Genomic DNA, 16,115 nt, shown 5'->3' with positions numbered 1-16,115 from the left:
AGGGTTAATTTTATCAGGATTGAAATTGACTTGAGATGTTTTACTGAAATAAGAATGTCCAAAGCACTAATGCCTGGTAAAAGCATAAGTTATACTGACTAATAGTTTTTGCTTTGTAATCATGGGTCTGAGGAGATTAGGGCAGTTTATATCAGTTTTCTGTATTATTTATGAACAAGTGAAATTGATGACTTTCAGTTGGTCTCAATGAGATACCTTTAGGTCTCTGTCATTGAGGCTGGTTACATAAAAGGAACATGCCTACAGGACCAGCAGGATATAAAAGACACTGGTTGAGACTCCATTTAGGCTTGCTAGTTCGAGGTGTTTTATACACACACTGGTGATTTCTGATCTGAGAGAGAAAGTATATCCAGAGTGGTCTTTACAAAGGAAGGCAGTTGGAGCTTATACTTTTAGATTGGAGTTTGGCCTCTCTAGATACATTGCTGTAAGACAGCCACTGCCTGTGGTGCATATCCTTATTTTAATGATGTTGTGGTATCACATTCTTTTTTCTGTAATAAATTGTAGACTTGTAAGCATTATCATGTCAATTCTTCTTCAGCAGTTGAGTACCAGACCTTTAGTACGGTTGGTGTCAAAATGGAATTTATTAGAATACCAATGATTAGTTGTTAACTAAAAATATGACTAAATTATTTAGAAATAAAAATAATAATTTTGTAAAGGAGACGAAAATGAACCATTTATGCTGTTACCTAACATTCATTGTTGCTCTGGTGGCACTGAGGGGTCCTTGGTTCTTTCTGTAGACGCAGTAAAGAATTATAGATCAGCGAGATTTAGGAAAAGTAAGATTTATCGAAGTACATTTCAAGAAAGAAATCAGCTACTCCAAGGAAGCATGCAGTCTCATGGAACTCAGGGTATGAGTCTTATATTGACTTCTGGATGTGTGTTAGAGGGGCTTATACTGTTGTAGCCGCTAGCCTCCGATAGACACACGGACCACCGGAAATCAGTATTAGGAAACACATTCTTTATTCAGCCAGCTGGGTCTGCCAGAGGTACGCAGACCCCAAATTAAGCAGCCCCAAAATGTAGAGGTACAGCATTTTTTAGCCCTAATCCCCATTCTTCATCCTGTTTGAACACACAAGTCTATTTTTCTTCTTTTTACTGTCAATCCACAGGTCAGTTGTGCAAACGTAGAGTACAGAAGAAGAAAGCTTATTGTTAGAATGTTATATTCTCATGGGTGATAGCCTATGTTCCCATGGGCAATAGCCAAGCAGTAATTTTCCAGCCAACACAATATTTCTAGATACACTGCTAAATAATTGGCATGTGAGGTCGTTTTGATTGATATTTGGCTGTTATATAACCCTTTGCCTACTGCACATGCAGTTACCCAGAATTCGATCTGTTATAATTATATTGATGAACTTCTGGACATATGCATGAAATTATAATGACAGTGTAAGGAGGCTAAGTTTAAGGGAAGGTTAGTTAAGTACTAAATGGACAAGTGCTTGTGGCCAGACTAAATCTGCACCTAATTTATGGTTTTTATTCCTTTGTGCCTTAGGATATAGGAGTGATTTCGAATCTTAAAATGCGTGTTTCAGGGAGGTACTAAGAGAGGTCTTTGTAAGGTAGGAAGGAGGCAAGAGAATTAAAATGTTAATCAAGACACAATCAAAGATTGCAATATGCTGATCAGCCCTGCAGCCAGGCCGGGAGGACACCTTCAGAACAAAGAAAGATTTCTGCCTGGTTTGCTAACCACCTGTTCTCCACACCTGTGAAGGGGCAACAGGAACCAAGAGTCATTCCCTATGGTTAAAACCATGGGAGACCTAAGGATTAAAGGTTGGGAACTGCCTGTAAACCTCTCACTACCTATTCTTACCTTTTTAAACTAGATGCTCTTCCCCTTCCTCACTGTATATACATATCAAAGGAAATGGGAACTAAAGAATGACTATAAACTGAATTCCCTGAACACTGAGGGTCCCTCTCAGTTCCTTTACTCTGTCTCTCTCTCTCTCTCTCACTGTTCCTCTCACTCTGCCTCGGAGAGGAGACCACACTCTGTGCGGTGTTATCCCTATTCTAATAAACTTTCCTTTTGACTCCAGCTTTGGCGTATGTGTTGAATTCTTTCTACAGTCTCTGCCAAAGGACCCTCTTCTCTCAGTGCAGGGCTTGGTCTCCCCATTGTAAGTTTCAGCTGCTCAACAGACAGAATCTGACTCATGATTAACAGGCGTCCTTTATTGAAAGGCAAGCTGTCCCAGGTGGGGTTCTCTGGTCCTGAGGAAAGGGGCCAAAGAAGTCGCATCTGGGCGGGGTCGGGACAAGGTTTTAAGGGCCACATCCAGCAAGGGGAAGATTCAAAAAAGACAAAAGCATAGAGTGGGGCTCTTTCACTGCTGCAGCGTTGTGGCGCCACTGTGTAATCCTGGCACCCGCGGCTTGGTCCATGGGCATCAGGTGGCTAGCAGGCGGGAGCTAGGGGCGGGGACATGATGTCATTGGGGCTTTTTCAGGAAGCACTGCCCTTACACCCATCACCTGGAAAAATTTGCCCTGTCCCACATCATTTGGGTAAGGTCTTAATTCACCAGTTGCTCATGTCTATCTAAGTACCTAACCATGCTACATGATTGCCTAACCGAGGTTTTGAAATCAGTTACTGATAATAACACTTGCCAGTGGAATCTGGAAATGATAGAACCTGAATATCAAGAGCTATCAAAATAGATAAAAGAAACTTTAGATTAATAAAAACTTTAAATTAATAGAAAATTGGCTAAAAGTTTTGTTCCATGCTAATTTATTACAGCACAATTCAAAGCAGAAGTAAGCTCAGAAAAACCTTTCAGATGAACTTTCCCCTCTCATGAAGATGGAGCTCTAACCAAAAAAAATCTTGAGAAACTACATTTGGTAAATTGACTAATTACAATGTTAATGATAGTTAAAGTGGGGAAAGTTAACAGAAGGCGAAAAAAACGTATAAACATAGGAGTAGTACAGTGAAGCAATCAAATCACTTTGTAGACCCTTACAATTTTCTAATGAAACCTCATTGAAATGGCTCCTGTGAATTTTAGAACAGAAAGCTTTGTCTCTGGTTAATGAGAAATGTTTGGACTCTTCAATTGACTACTTCCTTTCAGAGAATAGCTGTGATATTGTTATTTATAGAAAAAAATATGTATTTGGTCTTTGTCTCACTTCCTGGCACAAAACTACTAAAAACCCTTGGAATTTTCTAGGTGATAACGGTGGTAAATGCATCTTGTGTTATGTTAATGAAGTGACTTTTGGAATGCCCCTAGGTTACCTAAGAATGAGGAAGGGCTGGTAACCTGGAGAACCAAGTGAATAGAGGATTAGAACTTTCAACCTCTCCTCCTCCACCAAGGGGGGCAGGAAAAGAGGCTGGAGAATGAGTTCAGTCACCTATGGCCAATGATTTAATCAACCATGTCCTTGTAATGAAGCCTCCATAAAAAAAACAAAAGGAGGAGGTTCAGAGAACTTTCAGGTTGGTGAACAAATGGAGACTTGGAGAGTGTGTCACGCTTGGAGAAGGTGTGAAAGCTCTACACTCTTTTTGGATATCTATCCCTATACATCTTTCCCATCTGGCTGTTCCTGAGTTATATTCTTTTATAATAAACCAGTAATCTAGTAAGTAAAATTTTTCTCTGAGTTCTATGACATGCTCTAGCAAGTTAATCAAATTCAGGGAAAGAGGTCATTGGATATAGAACATGGATATAGAACCTCTGATCTATATCCAGTAGGTCAGAGGCATGGGTGAAAACTGGACTTGTGATTTGCATGTGAAAGTGAGAGAGGGGCAGTCTTCAAGGACTGAACTCTTAACCTGTGGCAGTGTCAGAGTAGATAATGTCAGAATTGAGTTGAATTGTCGGACACCCAGCTAGTGTCAGAGAATTGCTTAGTGGTATGAGGAAATACACCAGTGTACTGGAAATTGGTGACCAGAATTATAATGGTTCACAAAGATGCTTCTAATTTACTAGGAAAGATTAAGGGAAGGATCCTACACATATCCAGAGCAATTGTCCTGCCTCTCCCTTGTCATATACATGAACACTATTACCGTGTAATAAACAAAGAGTAAAATCTGGATGGAAGTTGAAATGTATGAGAAAAAACATACTGTAGTTGCCCCTCTCCTAAATGAATGTAAAATTGATTATAATAATAAAATGGTACAGATGTAATGGTGTGGATACAGTGTGGGAATGAAGAAGAGAGCCCTCTCTCACTTGGAGTCAATATCTATTAACCCATGCGACCTGAGAAATGGAATTCGGCTATGTCCTTAAGATATTTGGGATCCTAAAATAACAGACGTGATGTATTCCTTTGCTAGGCCAGCCATACCAAAAAACAAACAATGACAACAAGAGTACACACAAATTGATTGGTTATTTCCTCATAGTTCTAGAGGCTATGATTCAAAGATCAAGGTGTCAGCAGTTCATTTCCTCTGAGTCTTCTTTCCTTGGCTTGAAGTTATATCTTTTGTCCTTACATGGTCTGTCCACTGTTCTTGAGCATCCCTCATGTTTCTTATTGTGTTTAAATTCCTTCTTATAAGTACACTAGTCAGATTGGATTAGGGCCCACCTAAAAGCCTTATTTTAACTTAATCACCTCTTTAAAGGCCCTATCTCCAAATATAGTCATATTCTGAGGAACTGGAGATTAGGTCTTCAGCATATTAATTTTGGGAAATGCAATTCAGTCTATAAGACATGGCCTCTAATCTATAACCAAAAATAATGTATTGTATATTGGAAAAGGTAAATTTTGTTGGAAGGATTAAAATAATTACACTGTACTAATATATGATATTATAATCATATAATCAGAATATGACATCATACTTCTATATAGTATAATACAAAGATTATATGTAAAGTTAGTATTGTGGAACCTAACAAAACTTCTTTTAAAAACTAATGTTGAAGATCAAGTGTATTGGGATATTGAATTAAAACTCCCCCAGGATGTTATCCCTATGAGGGGAGTTGACCTGAAAAAAATTTAGATGTACTTAACCATAGATGATTACATTTCTTAATCACTCAGTAGATATGCACCCCAAAGTGGAGATATATGTAAATAAAGGAGACAAAATATTGTAAAGTTAATAGAAAACTATGAAAAAGTTTGCTCTAGTATTATTGAATGGTTCATTTCTCTGTTTAAATCCATACCAGCTGCTCACTGGTTATTAAAAATATTTGGAATATCTATGTGATTTTAATTGCTTATAGACTAAATCTAATTAAACAATTTTGTATATCAAGTGATTGCTGTCAAACTACAGTGGTTGTTTTGTCACAATAAGTACTTGACCACATATCAGGGAGGTGGACAGTGCTGTGAAGATTAATTTCAGCAAGTCAAAAATTAGCATGATCCTTTTTCATTGTTGATAAAATAAGAAATATAAAAGTAAGATTAACAGTATTGATTATAACCATGATCCAAACAGTTTCAGGGACGTTTAGATCGTTTATCAATACTGTCTATTGATGACAAACTGATGATTTACATATAGTCTCATTGAGACCCTCACAAGGTTATTCCTTTAGGGCTTGTAATGTAGCAAGAATATTTTTGCATAATCGACGATTGATAAGATACCCTAGCCAAGATCTATTTGGGCTCCCTTGTTCTGAGATGTTCTGTATCCACCCCAGTGGTTCCTGATTCAAGAAAGTACATCCAGTATTTCATTGTAGGGGGCAGAAAATTGAAGTTTGTTCCTGGACCCTTGCTATGAGGCATATCCTTACTTCATGCATATCCTTACTTTATGCATATCCTTACTTCAGTGATATTGCTATATATATTATATCCTTAATCTGCAGTTAACTATAGCCGCATTTCATTTTGGGTCCCATGTGCTTTCTTTAATAACCAAATCCTGTTTAACTGCCACTCTTAGTGCAAGAGTGTAAGCTATTATTAGAGAATAAAATATTTGCACAAGATATTTGTGTAAGAAGGAAATCAAATAAAAAGAATACTCATAATATCCATATGTAATTTAATTCGAGTATTCATTTTACAAATCTATAGCATTAAGGTGACACTTTCAGTGTCATACAATGCTTAAGTTTGTATACAAGTCATTAATGTTACCCTATCAATCCTTAGTATTTGAATAAGTTTCTAAGATAGCTTTAACGACTGTTCTTTTGCCGAAAAAAAAGGGTCCCCCAAAAATATTCATAGAAGTTGTAGTAACTAACCTTGTAATCTTCAAAAACTATCATTAGTGTTTAAAATACCTTATCAGGGCAGACAAAATCTGCTAATATCAGAAGACACCCTGCATGGGATAAAGCCTAGATTCAGTACGTAGAGACTTTCATGTGGAGTAGAAAACACATTAAAAAAGGAGTCAGGAGAAACGCTTTTACTGATGCATGTTTCATTCCCTAAATACGAGACCCTCAGCAAGAAATTTGATCTTTCTGGATCTCCATTTAACTACAAAATAGGCATGTTAGGCTGTCTGATTTCTACATGTTGAATACTTTGATCCAATCATGTCAGGTAATAAATTGCCTAAAAAAAAAAAAAAAAAAAAAAAAAAAAACCTTTAAGTTTAAAATTGTAAATTAAGGGAAAATTTAACATAAATCTAGAGGAAACTCCAGGAATGCTAAGTGGTTAAAATACTTTTAAATGTTTTAAAATGTTTATTTTTTTCCGACTCAAGATCTTCTATTTAGCAGAATATAGTATATAAATAAGTTAAATTAAATTAAGATAATAATAATAGAGGTAGCTACTATCTTTTTAATGCTAGACTATGGTAATTTTTTTACATACACTCTCTTTAACATTCATTATAGTCCTTTGAGAAAGTTATTATTTCTATTTTAGAGAAGAGAAAGCCAAGTTTAGAAAATTTAAATAACTCCCCTCAGATCAGGAAAGATGAAGATAAAAAAAAAAAACATTATAACTACTTATAAACTGTAGGGCTTTATAAAATGATATATTTGAGCTATCTGAAAAAAATTTACCATTGGAAGGATAATTCTAAAAAAATATGTAAAAAAGGGCTTGAAAGAAATGAAACTCAAGATTGTCTTTCTGTTTTTATATAAAGCTATATATTGTAAATATTTTCAGACAAATAGGTCACAATGATTCCCAGGTTCTTGGCTCTCTCTTGTTTTGGTCATTTTATTACAATGTCTAGTTTTTTTTGTTTGTAATTCCTCACCTAGAGAATATTTCAGCCTGATTTCAGTCTTTGTATACTCTCATGCTGTTACTTTTGTTTGTCATTTCTGCCTGCAGCTTCATTTACCTCAAGGATGCTTGATTTCAATTTCACTTTCTTCTAATTCTCTCTTCTAAATATTCATTATGCTATGAAAGCTCTGTATTTGCATAGTGTTCATGTCTACCCACTGGCAAGAACTACCATTTTCAGGAGACAAAAACATTATATTACAAGACTTCCCTCTCTGGAAATAGTATAGATCAGATCTTTGGAGATAAAGTTCTGGTATAGAACATCTAAAAATGTTAGATAAACTATGAAAAGGATTACTAAAGCATGAGCGAGTAAAAGGATAAATGAAGAATATAATGAGAAGTAAGCAATGACAAGAAAGCACTAAACCAGAGAAGCAAAAAGATAAAGAATACAGCGTACACTTTGAAAGAATGTGATCGTTCTTGGTGGCCTAGACATTGTATTTTAATCGAGTTTTTCCTGAAGCATAGGAACCAAAGTCCTGTGCCTACATTAGACCCACCACAATGAAGCCTAATAAAAAGCCTTAATAAAATTTACAAGAGAGATAGTTGAGTCCCACCAAATTAGAGAGACTTAGGAAATATCTTGGACTTTTCACATATTCAGTTTCAAAAGGTCATAAGTCCAAGCATTTTCAAGTTCAAGGTGATCCACTGTAAGTAAAATTTCTGCTAAAATTGAACCATAGTCATTATAATTTATTGCCCGCAGTGTCCAAAGTTTTTAATAAATAGTCAATAGACACATAAAGAAACTGGAAGCAGTCAACAAAAACCAAATTCACGATGGCACAGAGGTTTGACTTAACAGAAAAATACTTCAAAGTAGCTATTATAAATATGTTTAAAAAAAAATAAGAAGAACTTCTTTTCCACTGGAATCACCATCTTTCAGTAATTTTCCAAAAAGATCAACATGAAGGGAAAAAGGAGAGGCACCTGTTACATGTTCTCTAAGCCTTTTAGAAAACATGGAGTTGTTCCTTTGGCCACATACTTGTGAACCTGCAAGAAAGGTGGTATTGTAGACATCAAGGAAATGGGCACTGTTCAAAAAGGAATGCCCCACAAATGTTACCATGGCAAAACTGGAAGAGTTTACAGTGTTACCCATCATGCAGTTGGCATTGTTGTAAACAAACAAGTTAAGGGCAAGATTCTTGTCAAGAATTTTAATGTACATATTGAGCATATTAAGCACTCTAAAAGCAGAGATAGCTTCTTGAAGTGTGTGAAGGAAAATGATCAAAAATATAAGTAAGCCAAAGAGAAAGGTACCTGAGTTCAGCTGAAGTGCCAGCCTGCTCCACCCAGAGAAGCAAGCTTTGTAAGAATAAATGGAAAGGAACCTGAGCTGCTGGAGCCCATTCCCTATGAATTCATGGCATAATAGATTTAAAAATATAAAATGAAAAACTCCTAACTGAAATAAATAAATAAATAAATAATAAATAATAAGAAGGAAATATGTTCAAATCAGTGAAAAACATGGTCTTAGTAAACTAAGAAATTTCTACAGAGAAATAGAAACTGTGAAATAAATGGAAATTTTAGAAATAGAGAGTAAAGCAACAAATTAAAATTTTGCTGAGTGAGCTTCACAACTAATTAGAAATGGGAAAAAAATCAATTAACATATGATCAGAGCAATAGAAGCTATCTAATTTGAAAATACTGAAGAAAATGGGGCTTCAGTTATATCTGAAACAATATCAGAAATCTATAACATATATGTAATCAAAGCCAAAAACAGAAAGAAGTATTTATTGAGGTAGAAAAAGGAAGACTAAAAATAATAACTGAAAACTTCCCAAATTTGACTCAAAAAATAAAAAAAAACTGACTTATCAGAAAAAAATAAAAAGAACTACAAGTGGGTATGTGATAGCTGAGTAACTAAAATGCAAAGAAAAAGAGAAGGCAGCCACAAGAAAAAGTACTTAACTACGGGGGACCAATAATGTGATTGGTGGTTGGTCATTTTATATTGTTAAGAGGTATTTGCATTTTTTTCATGTTCAATTCATTTATCTGATTTTTCTCCAATGTTTGTACATTTGTTTTTCCTTATTTTCAGGACCTCTTTATATGTTAGAGATATTAAACCTTCATCTATAATATAAGTATCACAATTTTATGCAGATTTCTAGTTTTCTTTTTACTTTGCTTATGGTGTCTTTTTAAAAAATTTTATTGTTCTGTATTTTGTGTCATATTTGGGGAAGTTTTGCAAATTCCAAGGTTATATGGAAAGTTACTCATATTTTCTTATAACATATTTATGGTTTTATTATTTACATTCAATTCTCTGTTGTATTTAACATGGCCTATAATATGAGTTATGGATTCATTTTATAGTTTTCCACAATACTGTCTTATTATTACTATACCACTTATTAAAGAGAAAGTTCCACATTCTCCAGAAGCAATAATAAATGTGATACATTTGTGAAACAGAAAGAACTAACTAGAGTATATGATCATGTTGTAAAACAAAGATTCTGAAAGTCTAGTACTAAAGAAAGTATGTTTATTCACAAATATTTTCTGCAAAGAAAAAACTGGCTAAAATTAGTATTTAAACAATATTCACTTTGTAGAATTACTCTATAATGCCCTAATGTAAACCAATCCTTTCCAGGGAGGGAAAAGTTACTACTACTCTGGAAGTAAGCAAGAGTTTTTGAGGGGAAGAAAAAAGTCATCTGTGTGTTTTATTACCTTTAGAATATAAGCAAATGGCTTTAGGAGATATATCTTTAACTCTTTCCAAAGCAATTTATTATTTTTAACTTCCAAAAGTCATTTACCATTCAATTATCTTTTAACCCGGGTAGTCAGTTCTCTGCTCAGAAAGCCCAGTCTACACAGAAATGTGGAAATACTCATGGAGAAATGTTTTCCTAACAAACACTGGTTATAAGGTAAACTAGCATTAGAAATCTAGCGAGGAAGATGCTTAACATTTAGGTTCTAGGAAATTCAGATTCAGATCAATCCAGTGTGAACGAACAGGATGAAATAGATATGAGAATCATATTTTATATAAAACTTGACAGGACTTTGTGATTAAATAAATATTAAGGAGAATGAGAATAATGAGTTAATATTAGTATACTTTCAAGGATGGATGACAGAAATGGTTGAAAAATTAAAGAGAAACTTTTTTTCCAATAGTGAGAAATAGAAATAGATTTAATGTACCATGTTTCAAGTGTTTGGAATAGAATTGGACTGGCAGATCAGACTTCACTCATTAAACACTGCTAGAATTAAGGAAATTTTGAGGCAAAGTATATGGTATGTAGGTGGAGAAAAGGATCTAGAAAGAAGCAAAGACTTTTCAGTGAAATAGAAGGAATAACAAAGTAGTATTTGCCAAGACAATATAAGGTCATGCATTCCAAAAGAGACGCCAGCCAGAGACGTAGATGACATATAGGTCAGACAATGGTGAAGAAGATTATAAACAAAAGCTATTTAATTTAGCAATAGGAACCTTAGGAAGATTGAAGCAGAAGCCAGTTATATGGTTAGAGGAGGTAAGTAGAAATGAAAATAAATATATATTACTTTATTATATAGAGGGACAACTGCACAATTAGGATAAATAAAACAATTCCTCACTGTTTTGACATCTTTGGCTTTGCTTCTCTAACCATCCCTTACTCTCAATGACTTTTTCTATTTTTTTCTGACGTTTAGAGAAACAAGTGTCTGTATTGAACCAAAACACTGGCATTTTTAAGAAATAGATTCACTATGTTTTTGGATGAGTACACCTAGGACTACATATGGTCTTCAGGATTTTTTAATAAATTGTATTTATTAAATCAGCAAAACACAATGGGTCACAATCCAGGGCATGACAATAGCTCCAGCAAACAAAATTTTACATTTAAGATTACTAGTTTAGAATATAATTTTATCTGAAAAGTTATAAATAATATATATATTTTTAACCTTTCCTGTGACTGTTGGATTACTCTCTTCAAAATTTCTTGACTTTGACAAAAATAATTTCAAGAGAATCTTTAAATAGTGTTTAGACATAAGTAGAGCTGGGATTAAATGGGAGTATAATTATAAAACAGAATCTCTTATGTTGAGGCAAGGGATTAATATCTAGCCTGAAACAGAAAATCTGAACAGTTGATAAGTGGTAGCAGTGCCAGGCTAAAGTATTACACAGCCATCTGGCTGTCTCCTGGGAAAAGATGAACATTAAAGGCTATCTTGGCTTCAGGCTTCATTTTCTTCTTTAAATTAATGCTACCCTGCCAACATTCCTGAGAAATCTCATGATAAAGATTTCATGTGTCTAAAGCATTCAACCCCATGTACAGTTGGACACTATATTAAAGTAAATAGTAAATATTTGTAATTCATTTAAATGCCCATAACATTTAACTTCTCTCTGCCAACAAATTTATCATGTCCAGTTAGTTTTAGAAGGAAGTATGAAAGATTCCAAGGTCTCTAGACAGAGGCATATGTCAATATGATTGTAATGCAGCTAAGTTTTTTTCCACACAATTTTGCTCGATCCTTTTTGTCACTACAAAAGATTGCAGAAAAGGAATTGGGATTTATTGTCATTATTTAAAAAAGATTTTCTTCCAAACAACGGCAAGTAATTTGTCTTCTAAATAGTGTCAAAATATCAAGGGTATATTGCACTTTAAAAAGAGAAACTTTATATTATTTAATGTTGTCATAGAAGATTTATACTTAGTACGTTATTACTTATATAATTTGAATGAAGAATTTTGAGAGTAAATCATAGATAATCTGAGTTTGAACTGAACATATTTAGCAAATTACTATATCATTATCACCACTAGAGTAGGAATATCCCAACAATACATCTATATCATCTAGTGTCCATCACATACTCTCAGTCTCTCACAGTAAGTTAGGAGGGTCCTAAACAACAATCTAATGTCCCATGAGTAACCCTGGTTTTTATCCAGGCATGAAACCCTAATTTCTACTTGGTTATGAACTACTACTAATAATAAATTACACTGACAAAGTTTATTAGGATATAGTCTGTGAGGTTTTTTTTTTAATTTATTCATTTACTCTTAAATAAACTGAAAAATAGTTGCTATTATTATTCCCATTTATAGAAGAAAAATTGAAGTGACTTGCCAAGAATAATGACTGTAATCAGTTTACCGGTTTGTTATTGGGGAAAGCCTGGATCCAGAATGGCTGTTTATAGAACAGTTGGAACTATGGTTCCTGGATCATATTCATCAGAATTTTCTGGGTGCTTTTTAAAAATGGAGATTCTTAGTTCTGTCTTCTCAAATAAGAGTCCATCGGGCTCTCCTTAGTTTTTAATCCTTTTGCCATGGCCTGAAAATTCTCTCAAGGAAGTAAGATAGGGCTATCTTAGGGATCAGTTTGTTTCCCTCCTCTCAGGGTTCTCTATCCTTCTTTGACTAATGCCTAATGTCTTGAAATCCAGTGATTTATGTATTTTTTCTGCTATTTTTTTTTTGAGGGGGGGAGTTATTTATAGCACTAGAATAAATCTAGTCCCCATTTTTTCATCTCAGTCAAAAGTAGATGTCCCCCTGAATTTTTAAAAACATTTGTGTGTGTGTGTGTGTGCGTGTGTCTATGATCATTATAAGTACAGAAAAGTGCACCTATCATAAGTATGCAGTAGAATAAATGTTCATAACCTATAATCAAAGAAGGCAAGACTACCACTCAATATCTAAAATAAAAGATTGTTGAATTTATTGCTTATTTCTATGAAGGAGAGTTGTAATTATCAGGTGCAGTGTCTCTGAGCAGAGTAGACTGCTGATCTTATATAAAGTTTTGGGGAAATGTGAAATTCTAGTATTGACACATTGCAGACCAGTTAATATGAATCACCTTAATATTCACCCAGATAAGATTTTTTTTTTATTGAGTAGTTGTCAATCAGAGGCATGCTTACTGCAGAAAATTCATTCCTGATAAACTGACTTTCAGAAGCAAGTGTCTATCACTGATTATGAAATCACATCCACTGAAATGAGTTTTTGATCATTTAAACAAGTTTAAAGCCAGTTCTGGTGGCTACTTGTTACCAGTTATAGGACAATCATTTTTTGCCTGGGGATGTGAGAACTTCTTTTTGTCATTGCATATACTGAGTAAACAGCACTGAAAAACAAACAAAAAAAATTAGAACTTTTCTAGCTTCCCAGAAGCCCTCCTTGTGCTCTAATCCAATTCCTATCCCTCTCTTGAGAGGAGTCATTATCCTGACTTCTAATAATATAAATTTTGCTTGTTTTTTGTAATTTACAGAAATAGAATTGGTATATATATATGTCTATATAATATATATTAGTATATATAATATATACACACACACTAATCTATTCCATTTATTTATTTATTTATGGAATAGATTGCTACACTCTCATGTCCACTGTAACATTATTCACAATAACCAAGATATGGACAACCTAAATCTCCATCAATGAATGAAATGATAAAGAAGATGTGATATATATATCCAACAGAACATTACTCAGGGTAACTAAGAAGGAAATTCTACCATTTGTGACAAGGATCGTCCTTTAGGGCATTATACTAAGTGAGAAATATCTATTCAGGTCCTCTGTCTATTTTTAATTGGATTGTTAGTTTTTTGAGTGCTAAGCTGCATGAATTCTTTATGAATTTTGGATATTGACTGATCAAATATATCATTGGTGAACATCTTCTTCCACTCAGTAGGTTGTCTTTCTGTTCTGTCAATGATTTCTTTTGCCATGCAAAACTTTTTAGTTTGATGTAATCCCATTTGTTTATTTTTCCCTTTGTCTCCCTTATCCTAGGTGACATGTCAGAAAAAATTATTACTAAGAGCAATGTCAAAATTTACTGCTTATGTGTTCTTCTAGGAGTTTTATGGTTTTAGGTCATATTTAAGTCTTTAATCCATTTTGGGTTTATTATTGTATATGATATAAGAAAATAATCTAGTTTCATTTTTTTTTTCTTTTGCATGCATGCATCTGTCCAGTTTTCCCAACAACATTTATTGAATAGATTATCTTTGTTTTTTCTCAAAATTATTGTTCTTACTTGGGGGAGTTTTGGCGATATATATATTTTTAGATTATTTGTTTGAGTTCTGTGAAAAATGCTGTTAATTTTTAAAAGAAATTGCATTGAATCTATAGATTGCTTTGGGAAGTATGGACATTTTAATGACATTTATTCTTTTAATCCATGAGCATGGTATGTTTCCATTTATTTAAATCTTCTTTAATTATTTTCCCCTCAGTTGCATAATTTTCTGAGTACAAGTCTTTTACCTCTTTGGTTAAATTTATTTCTAGATATTTTATTGTTTCTGATGTAATTTCAATGGGATTTATTTTTTTTAATTTCTCTTTCTGGTAATTTGTTATTGGTGTATAGAAATGTAACCAATTTCTAAATATTAATTTTGTGCCCTGCTATTTTATTGAATTCATTTACTAGTTCTAACAGTTTTTTAACGGAATCTTTAGGGTTCTCTATATATAGTATCATGTCATCTGAAAATCATGACAATTTTACTTCTTCCTTTCCCATTCATATACCTTTTATTTCTTTTTCTTGTCTGATTGTTGTGGCTAGGACTTCCAATACCATGTTGAATAAAAGTGGTGAAAGTGGACATCCTTGTCTTTCTCCTAATCTTAAGGAAAACATTTTTAGCTTTTCACAATTAAGTGTGTTAGCTACGGGCCTGTCATATATGGCCTTTATTATGTTATGTTTTCTCTATTTTCACTTTACTGAGAGTTTTTATCATAAATGGATGCTGGATTTTGTCAAACGTTTTCTCCGCATCTGTTGATATAATCATATGCTTTTTACCCTTCATTATGTTTATTTTGTGTATCACTTTAATTGAGTCATGAATATTAAACCAAACTTATATCACAGGAATAAATTCCAGTTGATCATAGTGTATGATCTTTTTAATGCCTTGCTAAATTCAGTTTTCTAATATTTTTTTGAGGAATTTTGCATTTATGTTCATCAGGGATATTGGTCTATAATTTTTTGTCTTATCTTTGTCTGACTTTTGAATCAGAGAAATGGTGGCTTGTAAAATGAGGTTGGGATCCTTCCATTCTCTTGAATTTTTTGGAATAGCTTGAGAAGAATGGATGTTAATTCTACTTTAAACAGTTGTAAAATTCACCTGTGAAGGCATCTGGTCAAGGACTTTTGTTCATTGAGAGTTTTTGATTACTGTTAGCATAATCAGTCTGTTCACATTTTCTGATGCTTCTTGATTCAGTCTTGAAAGATTGTATATTTCTAGAAATTTACCCATTCTTCCAGATTATCCAATTTGTTGGCATATAACTGTTCATAGTGTTTTCTTATATCTTTTGTATTCCTGTGAAGTCAGTTGTCACTTCTCTTGCTTTTCTGACTTTACTTATTTGGATTCTCTCTCTTTTTTTCTTGATGAATCTGGTTAAATTTTTATCAATTTTGGTTATCTTTTCAAAGATCAGTTCTTGGTTTCACTGATCTTTTGTACTGTGTTTTTAGACTATATTTTATCTGTTTCCGCTCTGATCTTTATTGTTTCCTCCTTCTGCTCATTTTGGGTTTTGTTTGGTGTTCTTTTTCTATTTCCTTTATGTGTAAGGTTAGATTGTTTATTTAAGATTTTTCTTGCTTCTTGAGGTAGACCTGTATTGCTATGATTTTCCCTGTTTGTACTGTGTCCTATAGGTTTGGGGTTGGTGTGTTTTTATTTTAATTTGTCTCCGTGTATCTTTTGATTT

The 16,115-nt window shown here is 33.7% G+C and overlaps 1 pseudogene; it reads left to right on the top strand.

Moving 5' to 3' along the window:
* Positions 1-8,206: 8,206 nt before the first annotated feature.
* On the top strand, positions 8,207-8,692 carry LOC107519743 (annotated as a pseudogene).
* Positions 8,693-16,115: the final 7,423 nt, after the last annotated feature.

This window comes from Rousettus aegyptiacus, unplaced genomic scaffold, assembly GCF_014176215.1.
Source record: "Rousettus aegyptiacus isolate mRouAeg1 unplaced genomic scaffold, mRouAeg1.p scaffold_m13_p_13, whole genome shotgun sequence".
In the NCBI taxonomy this organism is placed as follows: Eukaryota; Metazoa; Chordata; class Mammalia; order Chiroptera; family Pteropodidae; genus Rousettus; species Rousettus aegyptiacus.
Note: the sequence above shows the minus strand (reverse complement) of the source record. Positions and strands in the feature narration are given on the sequence as shown.